This window comes from Molossus molossus, unplaced genomic scaffold (genome assembly GCF_014108415.1).
Source record: "Molossus molossus isolate mMolMol1 unplaced genomic scaffold, mMolMol1.p scaffold_m16_p_3, whole genome shotgun sequence".
In the NCBI taxonomy this organism is placed as follows: domain Eukaryota; kingdom Metazoa; phylum Chordata; class Mammalia; order Chiroptera; family Molossidae; genus Molossus; species Molossus molossus.
In genome coordinates, this window is record NW_023425366.1 from 48,309,468 (window position 1) to 48,320,632 (window position 11,165).

An 11,165-nucleotide genomic window follows, 5' to 3' on the forward strand; every position below is an offset into this window, starting at 1 on the left:
GCAAAACGCAGGCTAACATTTTTTTCTCCTACTAAAATGGCAGGGTATTATAAAGTGTGCTGACAGACCATTCACAGCACTTTGTAAGATACACAGGTTACATGTTCAACGTGTTCATCTCCTGCTTTATTGTATCATAATAGACAATGATTTTATTTACTACAGACATCTACAGGTTGAGTGAAGAAAGCACTATTCAGTTAAAAATGAAGATGCAGAAACTCAGGTTAGTCAGAAACCAGTGATTTTCCAGTCACAAATCAAAGCCCAGCAGAGCTACATGGACAAACCAACCACCTCCTAGATCTTCCCTCTCTTATTTCATTCATGTTGACGATGAGGATCAAGAGCTTTGGTTATCATGAAAGCGAGAACAAAAGAGGAGATCAAGTAAAAGTTCAAATGGTTCAAGTAATTTATTGCCATACAGAAATGTACTTTTGGAAAAGCAGAGGTTGTTGTTAACAGATCTTTAGTCTTTGTTACACACGCACGCGTGTACACGCACACCTTCTGTATGACCTGCAGAAATAAGAATCCTTTGAATCTGAGTCCCATTCAGCTGATAAACAGGTCCAATGACAACACAGTGCCATCTCACCACTACTACCTCCATGGAGATTCAAAAGCTGATAGAAAACTACAGACTATGAATAAAATGAATTTGAAGATCTAAGGACTAATAAATCAGTGAGTGCTTAATGTTTCTGGTTCACTGAGTTCTGTGGGTAAAAGGTCCAATATAAAAATATAAATTCACACTTTTATTACTAATTGTTACAAAATTCATGTTCTTTCTCCTCCTTTCCCACCCACCCTCTCCCTCCCTCTTAAAAACATTGTTTTTGAGAAACATTTTTAAGCCTTCACTGGTCTTAAATTTCACAAGAAAACCTGAGGGCCCGTTTTATTCATGGAAACAATAGGTTGTCCTTACATTTAACCTGTTGTTTAATTTCAATTGCTTCAATTTCCAAGGTCAGCAATGCAATTTTAGGGCAGTGCTGGTTGGAGGGTTATTCAATGCATTAATTGTGTTACACCTGAAAGCCATACAGAGTGAACTTGGCTTACCTAATGCCATGATGTTAAAATCTGATTAGTTTCCTTGCAGTGAAAGGGAAAATAATTTTTTTAATTGCATACAAAGGCTATGACTAGTTCCACAATCACCAATGCACAGTGATCTTTCCTTATATAGAGAGCATTATTTTAATTCAAGAGGATTTTCATGTAAAAATGCCTATCTTTAAAAGCAAGAAATTAAAGATTTCTTCGATGCTAAGAATTGCTTCCTGACTGGCCAGTGTGGCTCAGTGGATTGAGTGTCATCCTATAAACGAGAGGTCCTGGTTTTATTCCTGGTCAGGGTACGTGCCTGGGTTTGGGGCTCAATTCCCAGTAGGGGGCGTGCAGGAGGCAGCAGGTTGATGCTTCTCTCTCACATTGATGTTTCTCTCTCTCCCTTCCTCTCTTTCTAAAAAAATCAATAAAAACACATATTTTTTTTAAAAAATTACTTCCAAAAATAAATCAAAACAATACAAATTAAAATAATTTTTAGGTTAAAATTTTTTTTATAAGATTAGATAAGACTTTGTCATGCCAGAGAGATGTGAAGAAAAATATTTTAGATCACCATGGGACTTTCTAGGAATAGGAAAACAATGTTGAGTCCCCACTGTGTGCCTTTGACACTCTCCTCTTGTAATGGGTCTTTGATTCTTAGGGCCTGTCACAGGCGCGCTTGTCTCTCCAAAAACTAATGTGACAGCCATGCCAAGACAAAGTCTAACTGAGCATAATTTCTGCAGTTATCAATTTCTAGTCCACACCCTGCCATAAATGTCACAGACAATGTCCCTTCCCTGACATGCTTACATTCAACTCACCCCATTAGCAAACAAAATGAAATATTAAAATGGAAACCTCAAACACATATGTGAACAAAATGCTTGCCCGGTATTCATTTACACACCCTCACATGCACACAGAGAAAGATGTGTCCAATCTTGGAAGCATTATGTTTAATAGCAAAAACATGTCATGCCCACCCTAACAACTGTGAGATACATGGGGTGCTGGGACAGGAGGCAGCTATCAGTATCTCCATTACTTTCAGGTAAACCTAAGGCTCAGACAAGTAACGGTGACTTTTTCCATTGTTTTGAGCTAATAAATGATGAAGTCAGGATTTTATCTTGGATCATCAGGCCCTTACTCCAACTACCTTAACCTGACAATTCATTTTGCCTATGTCTCTAGCTTTGTTTTTCTCTGCAGCCTCTTATCCATTTGAAGTTTTCTCCCTGTAGCACTAATTAACTAGACAGGTCTGAAGACAGCCTTCTTGAATCTGAGAGAACCCACATCACAAACTGATGTAATCAGAAGAGATTGGCATCCCGCTGCCTGGGCCTAGCTCCATGCCGAGGCCCAGGCAGCCCCGCTTCTCTCCAAGTGTAAGTTAGCCGCGCCTCTCCTGTGCCACAAACTGTTTTCTTCCTCCCACATAACAAGTGAAGCAATTCTGCTGGATACTGAAGGTTTTAAGAAAAGAACCTCTTCGCTACCAAATGTCAATGAAACCCCATCTCATTTCTGGTGTGTTGATGAATTCGGTCCTCAGAAGTTCTTCAACCCATAAGTTGAATTTCCTATGTATAGGAATGTGTGACTCCTCCCCAGAAGAGAAAATTTGAGGACAGAGAAAATATTAAGGTAGAAGAACAGAACCACTTCTGATAAGTTAAGTCCATTCTGAGGGCAGAGAGCACCATGCCAGTCACATGATGGTGTATCTGAGAGCAGTAGGCTATTGTGTGAATTTCTGGGTGTTAGACTCAGCCAACAGCTACTATCTAACTCCTTTGGTTTTAAATGCCACACAATGAAAATTGCTAATAGGGATGTGGGAGCCATGACCCCCTCCTTCTTCACCACCTGCTCCTTGAGGCAATAGCTTATTTGTGGGAGCCACCCCTGCCAGCAGGACTCTCCGTATGGACCCTCTCCATGCAGGAAGGCAGGGGACGGCCATCCCCCGGGCATTTCTCACACTGTGTTTTTCAAGCTGGCACTCCAAGGGGAAGATGAAAAATTGATTAGCTCTCTTAAGTATAGCTGGAAATGAGTGATGCCAAAGGCCTACAGTGTGGCACCTACTGGTAAGTGACACCTTGATGTGAGGGATCTCCTGGCCTGGTAGCATGACAGGGCCAGATACCCAACTCCAATGTCTTGGTGCATCCCAAGGCAATAGCTTGAAAGCTTCTGTATTTTTCATTTGTCATATTTACGCCTTAAACGACTTCCTTCTTAATAAGAAAAAGCAGGCCAACGAGTCTGTGCTGCTGTGCGCTTTCCAAGGAATAGGAAGCCAAAAACTCCCCTTAGAAGCCACATGCTTGCCCATCAGTATAGGAGGACCAATTGAAATCAGGTGTATAATTCATAGTTAAGGCATAAAATAAATTTACATTTCTATAAAGCTGTTCACATTCCCAAGCACTTCTACATTCATTGTATAACAGTTAGAGCAAGTTTCATTATCCTCGTTTAATAACTGGGGACACTGAGGTCCCAGAGAGGTTAAATAACTTGCCCCAGATCACAGGACCAGCTGATGGCCAGGCCAGTGCTACAATCCCAGGCTTCTGATTCTGAGGTGCTTGTACATATGTTGCATGTGTAATTGTTTCTTAATAACATTCAGCTTACATTTTTATTATCCTGCTAAAGGAATTTTTCTCATCTCTGTTCTCTCTCACTGACTGTATTGCCCCCAGACTCCCACGCATGAAGCAAACTGCAAAATAAAAGGCCACACTCCTGGCAGGGGAGACGGGTGGGATCAGAAGCTGCCACATTTTCTGCTGGCTACCTTGGGGCAACCCTGCTGGGCTCCTCTCCCATTTCACGTTGGCAAGTCCCCAACATATCAAATGAATCGCCTCGGCTTTTTCTGAGCTTTCTCCTTCCGTCTCCTAGAGTGTGCTGGATGTTTTAAATGGATTGCATGGGAGTGAATGACTCACATGTGGGATGGTAATGACATTTTGGAAATAAATATCTACAGAAAAGCAGAAAAACTGCAGGCCCTGCAGGACTTGAGGATGCTGAGAGCTTATTCACTGACGCAAGAGAATTACAAGAACTCTCAATTTAGACTTATTAAATAAGGGGGGTAGAAAATAATATAAGATATATGGTACAGTAATTTGCTTTACAGAGGCTCTCTTTCTCTCTCCCTTTCTTTCCCTGTCTCCGTCTGTCTGACTAGCTACACACACACACACACACACACACACACACACGCGCGCACACACACGCATGCTCAGTAATTCTATTACCAATACGAGATGAGATCCTCTCCTCTTGACTATAACCCAAGGAGGATTTTCATGTAATGACTAAGGTAACAGTTTTTGAATAATTGTTCTTCAGATCTGAAGCGTTTCTAGATTACAGACTCAAAGCTTTGGCAAACATTATGCCATTATAAATCCTCTTGATGGTTCTGTGGGAGTGAGCAACACGTAGTCCCCCAGTGCTGCAGTGAGAGGAGTCATGGGGACAGACTAGAGGCAGACTTGTGTCATGGAAAAGTAGCCTCAGAGTCAGGAGGCCAGGGGGCTGGTCCCATGTCTGCCACTAACCAGACGTGCAATCTTAGGCAAGGCCTCTGACTTCCCTGAGATTCTGTGGATCATCAGGTCAATGAAGAACCTGCTAAGGTCATCTCTCAGCTCTCTTCCAGCTCTAACAAGTGTAACAAGCATGTGAACTGTACGTTACAATGGACAAAGCCTTCTCACATCGATTAGCCCAATCTTCACCACAACTCAGCTTACCAGTTGAGGAGACTGGGACCCAGAGATGATAAAGGGGTTTGCTTGGGTGTCACAGAGCTGATAGAGAGGAGAGTCAGGTTAGGAAACTAGGTTTCTGACTCCAAAGTCATATCCCTGGTTTGGGAACCAGGCTGCCTCTAAAGAAAAGGCCTTCTGTGTTTTATTACTTATTGTAGAGAAGTGAGATTTTTCAATAATAATTTTTTTCCATTTTTAAATGTTTATCAATTCAAATGTTATAGTCAGTCAAGAGCCGTAACTTTCCAAAGGCCAGACTGTGAGCCACTTCTGGAGAAGGGTGAAGCTCAAGTTCACTCTTTAGTTCCTCACAGGAACTAAAATCCCCTGGAAAATACAACTATGAAAGTGTGCACCATGCACATCCATATAGCTATGTATTCAGACTTATGTAATGGGGGTGTCCCTGGGAACATTCTCTTTATGAAAATATACTTGATAAGTCAAGTCATATTTTGAACACATAGAGCTCATCTGCACTTTAAAGTGTCATCTTAGAAAATTCTTGCATAATTTAAAAAGAAAGAGAATATCACCCTGGCAGGTGTGGCTCAGCTAGCTGAGCATCGTCCCAGGCCCCAGGAGGTTGCCGGTTTGGTTCCAGGGCACATGCCCAGGTTGTGGGCTGATCCCCAGTAGGGGGCATGGCAGAGGCAGCCAATCAATATTGCATTCTCACATCAATGTTTGTCTCTCTCTCCCTTCCTCTCTCTCTAAAAAAATCAATTAAAATATATATATTTTTTAAAGACTGAGAATATTCCCTAATCCAATAGTTCTCTACTGGGTCACATTTCTAGCTGAGTAACAGAGGAACTAGGCAGAGTAGGGAGACTTTGACTAAGGCAGACAATTACGATCAGCTTCCAACAGTCAGCACCACTCACCACCCCTTCAGGATGGAAGCACTCATTCCCGCAGCTGCCGGGAGTAGGGATTGCTGGGTGTTGCTAGCTCACAGCTGAGCCCCCATGCCAGTGACTGCCTAAACTGAAGACAGTTGCCTAACCCAAGTCCTCACCACAATTCCCTGAGGCAGCCTGGTTAATTATTGGTATACAATAGGATGAAAGCTTGGCCCCTTTGTCCCAACTGGGGACAACTTTGCAAGACCAGTCTAGCTCTGGAGCCCAGCTGCAGGGTTGGCTGAGGCTTCTGTTAATGGCTGCTTCACCACCTAGCTTATCCCTCTGCCCAGTCCTGCTTCCCTCACTCCCCAGAAATATACTGCACCCAATTTCCTTCTTGGAGTTTGCTTCATGGAAGCTTGACCTGCCACACACATCTTCCTTTCTGTCAATCCTGAGCCAGCAGACTCTCTTAAACCCCCACTTCTTTTTCTCTAATTGTTAAAAGCAACTGTCCTGGCAAGGGCTCTGAAAGTGGGACCCAATATCAAGGAGGATGAAGCACAGCTGTTTGTGAACTGATCCATGCATACAAATGATTTTGGAAACGGAACAACAGCCTTTCGCGACAAAGCCATATGAAGAATAGGTGAAGAATTGGCAGAAGCAATGGATTATGGAGAAAATGATATAGCATAATGAATGAAGAGGAAATTCCACCACATACTCAAGAACTTCAGCCAGGAAAAAACAAAGCCCCGTCTGACTCCTCCCCAAGGGCCCATGTTCTCTGGCCAGACCATGGCTGCTGCAGTACGATGGAGCACACCTTCCATCCTCAGGAGTAAAGCAGTAGTGATGCCTTCATTGATGGTGCATTTTCTGCATGAATTCTCTTTCCTAAACTTCAGAGCTTTTGTGTTTGTTGTTCAATCACTGACTATAACCCATTATGAATTCCTCCTTTTCAATAGAGAGAGTAAATTATTCCATTACAAAATTTAAGTAAGTCTGCGTAAATCTAGCTATAACCTAAATCATGGTCAAACCATCAAAAGTAGGTCACATAATCAGCATTTTTCAGGATCTAATGGCCGTGGACAACCAAATCATCCACACTGTAGACAAAACAACTAAATGCAGAGACAGTTTGTACACAGCAAATTAAGATTGGATGATGTCATCTGACCTTTTGAATCTGTCTTTTTAACTATAGGTTGGTAAGCATGACAAAAAATTGGAAGAAAAAAAGTCATGTCAGCCTCTAATGATTGAGTCAGTTCTAATTGGATTGTGAGAATGTTAGATACAATTTTTGTGCCATAATTTGGAGAGAGATCTGGGATAGAAGTCTGATTTTGCCTCCAAATTTGAGGGTTATGCATATTTGTCCAGGTCATCTGAGGAATTCAAATAGGACAGGATTTTCAGAGCAAACCCAACAAGTGTTTCCAAAAAGCATCAATATCCCCAGTCCCTCTGGTCATTATACAGTGAAACGTGTAAATGTTACCTGAAAATACATACAGTGATACCATGAAAGAAGCAGGAGTGGAAAGAGAGTATAATGAATGATTTCTGTAAATTAGACTCATCACTAACCTTGCCTTCTCTCTAGATGTGAACTTATGATTCCTTGTTGACCTAATGTGATATACATCTATAGAGTGAATGCCTATTGGATAACAGGTTTAATTGTTCATTCTGAATGACTGTACTCTCACAGAGAGTATGGACCACAGAACCACAGGTTTGCATGTCAGTGAAGAAGATGAGGGGGTACAAGAAGAAGGACTAGTTAGGAGAAGCACTTAATATCAGCATCACTCAGAAGCCCAGCAGGGACAGAAGTGATGATTCCAGGAAGGACAGGCAGCATTTCAAGAAACCATAATGCAGAACCCCAGGGCAAGGAACAACAGTGCTGCCACCCTTCCTAGAGCTGAAGGAGAAGGAACCCAGAATGAGAAGTTGTGAAGAAAAGAATAATATAAGAGAAGAAGTAACCTTTAGTCCAGAGAAACAGCCAGCCTGAGGTGACCCCAGAAGGAGAAAGCAAGGAATAAATACCTCAATCTCTCTCTCCCTCTCTCTAATCTGCTGCTCCCCCTCTCTCACTGAACAAGATGGAATGGAGCCCCTTTATGAGGTCCAAGCAGGTCAGCCTCCTGACCAGAGAACAGGTAGAGAAAGAAATTCTGGAGGGGCAAAGGAGGATACATCCCACTCCAAAAAAAAAGAGAGAGAAGACATCCAGGAGGCAATACATCAATAGTTGAGCATGAACATCTTTTCTCCCTTTCAACCTCTGTTAAAAATTTAAAAGCACGAAATAAAATCAATTAAGAAAACCTTCCTGGAAGTAGGTTTTAAGCTACATTTTAAGAAAGAAGACAACATGGTTAAGAGATAGTCAAGAAGACTATAGAAAGACATTATTGATGGGAGAGATTATTGACATTGCTATCATCTTCATCTTCTATATCAAACACAGCAAAAATATATCACCTGCTATATCAACTACAGGAAACATTATGTGTTATCATCTTCCATAGAGTGCTTGCTGTATTTCAAGGCAAGTGTCCCAATAACAGTAAGGCCAAAAAGAAAAGATGAGGTAGACCTCTGATTCCAGGAGTTGCTTTTTCCATGCTTCATAATGCTGTGTCCAGACCCACAGCGATGTGAAGGCAATTTGTCAATACTCTGGAGAACAGAGGAGCAAATCCTACTTCACCACCTGTAAGACCAAACATTTCTTGAAGTCCTGGCCCTAGAACCACATAGGCCTAGCTAGATCTGCATCCTGGCTCTGCCACCTAATAGCTGCATGGCCTTGGGTCAAACTCTGTAAGCTTGCTAAGCCTGAATTTCCTTATTTGACAATTAAGGATGCAATAGCTCTCCCTAGTATTGTAGTGAGGAATAAAGAAAATATCTGTATTAGTCCAAGGTCTTTCATTGCAAATAACAGTATCTAATTTTGGCTAGCTTAAGCGCAACCACCCTTTCAATAAAGGAGAAAGGTGGGGGCAGGGGTGGAGTAGGAAAAAAAAGGGGAAAAGAGAAGGAGGAAAGAAGAAAAAAGAAAGAGAAGTAGAATTTCTTAAAACACTGGGGTATTTCAGTGTTCAAGAAAGAAGTGAAGAAAAAGTAGATTAAAATGTTCATATCACATACGGACTTCACCGTAGTTCTTAATGATTTCAAGCTTGGTAAATTTCTGAGAGAGCAAGAACAGGTCAACTCCAGGATCCAGGCAGCAGCAGTTGTGCCCTTACCTCTGTAACACATGAATATGTGGCTCAGTTCAATGGTTGCAGACAATGGGCTTTGTATTCCCAATGCAAATTCCAGGAAGAGAGAATTTCATTGTTTCAGCTTGGATCAGGTCGATCAACTGGGTAGACCAACTATGGTCAGGACCGGGAAAGGCCCCCAACAGTCATGCACTGCAAATCCACACCTGTGTGTCTAAAGGGCAGTCCTGGAGAGGAGGAATCTAGATGAGCATGCAGTCCCATTACCTACAGGAAAGCCATAGCATGTGGGGCCCAACACACAGAAGTCTCATGAGATGTTAGCCATTATTATTTCAATGGGTGTGACAGGGGCAGCATTTAGAAATTTAAGTTTTTCTTTCCTGAAAATCTTTTGCAAACCATTAGCTGTTAATGTTAATATCTATACATTAAAATTTGGGGATTTATCCTATATCTCTCATTAGATTATTATACATGGAAAGAAGTAACCATTATGTTTCGCACTATATCTCTTCATCCTCGTGATCTGATGCTTTGTGAACAATGGGTGTCCAACAGATGTGGCCTACTCACTAAAGCTCACAAATCCGTACCAATGTCAGAGCCCCTGTAAGCAATTGTGCCCCCATTTGCCTTTCCTTAAAACCTGACATAAATTAGTGTCCATCAAATGAACTGGAAGTTTACTTACTGTATATTACTTAAAGAAAATTCCTCAATATTTCAATTTGAAGGGGATAAAAATGTATTAACCCCACCCAACATTTAAAAAATTATTGAAAGTGGCTTACAATAAACGTATGTCTGCTGCCAATTCTGATAAAATGGTAGAAAGCTGCCTGGCACTATATTGAAAAGGTTTATGAGACAGAGAAAATGTCATCATTGATTATTAATGTTTGGCATGGACACAGGATTGGATAGTGGTGGCATGTATGTTAAGTATTTGACATTCCTGGGTCATATTCAGATATTGAAACAAATATGAAAATCAGAATTTACATAGAGAAAACTAAGGCAAATTTGAAGCAGGGATGAGATACATTATTATAACTGTATCCTCAATTTAGAGACAATTGAGGATTGATTTAAGGTACATTATGTCAAGGCAAGATTTATTTATATAAATATTACCTTTCTATTACATATTATCATCACTGTTGTGATTATTTAGATACTAGAACAAGAGATGATATCAAGATTATAGTTAAGAGAGCTGGAGAGGGGCAGGCTGGAGCTGTAACAGAGCGTCAGCGCGGGCTACCATTGGAGGCCAACCCCGAGGTCACCAACCAGTTTCTCAAACAATTAGGTCTACATCCAACTGGCAGTTTGTTGATGTATATGGAATGGATCCTGAACTCCTTAGCATGGAACCCAGACCAGTGTGTACAGTGTTACTTTTCTTCCCAATTACAGAAAAGTATGAAGTATTCAGAACAGAAGAGGGAGAAAAAATAAAATCTCAAGGACAAGATGTTACATCATCAGTATATTGCAAGAAGCACACAATCAGTAATGCCTGTGGAACCATTGGACTGATCCATGCTATTGCCAACAATAAAGACAAGATACATTTTGAATCAGGATCAACCTTGAAAAAATTCCTGGAGGAGTCTGTGTCAATGAGCCCTGAAGAACGAGCCAGATACCTGGAAACTATGACACTATTCAAGCTACTCATGAGACCAGTGCCCACGAAGGTCAGACTGAGGCACCAAGTATAGATGAAAAAGTAGATCTTCATTTTATTGCATTAGTTCATGTAGATGGGCATCTCTATGAATTAGATGGATGGAAACCATTTCCAATTAACCATGGTGAAACTAGTGATGAAATGTTATTAGAGAATGCCATAGAAGTTTGCAAGAAGTTTATGTAATATGACCCTGATGAACTGAGGTTCAATGCTATTGCTCTTTCTGCAGTGTAATGTATTTGTAATGGAAACGCCAAATACTGTATTATCAGCAACAAAAATTCAATGTCTGCTGCCATACACTAATATCAAAAATTTTGATATTTTTATTAACTTGACTGATTAAACTTTATGTGAATTAAACATTAAAAAAAGATTATAGTTAAGTAATTGATTACCTTTTAAAGTCATAAGTTTCTAAATCTTGTATTTAAGTGGGGATTGTGTGTAGTTACATTGTGTATTAAGTTAGGCTTAGATTCAA

At 40.9% G+C, this 11,165-nt stretch overlaps 1 pseudogene; it reads left to right on the plus strand.

Moving 5' to 3' along the window:
* The first annotated feature begins 336 nt into the window (after nucleotides 1-336).
* LOC118642006 lies at nucleotides 337-10,915 on the plus strand (annotated as a pseudogene).
* Nucleotides 10,916-11,165: the final 250 nt, after the last annotated feature.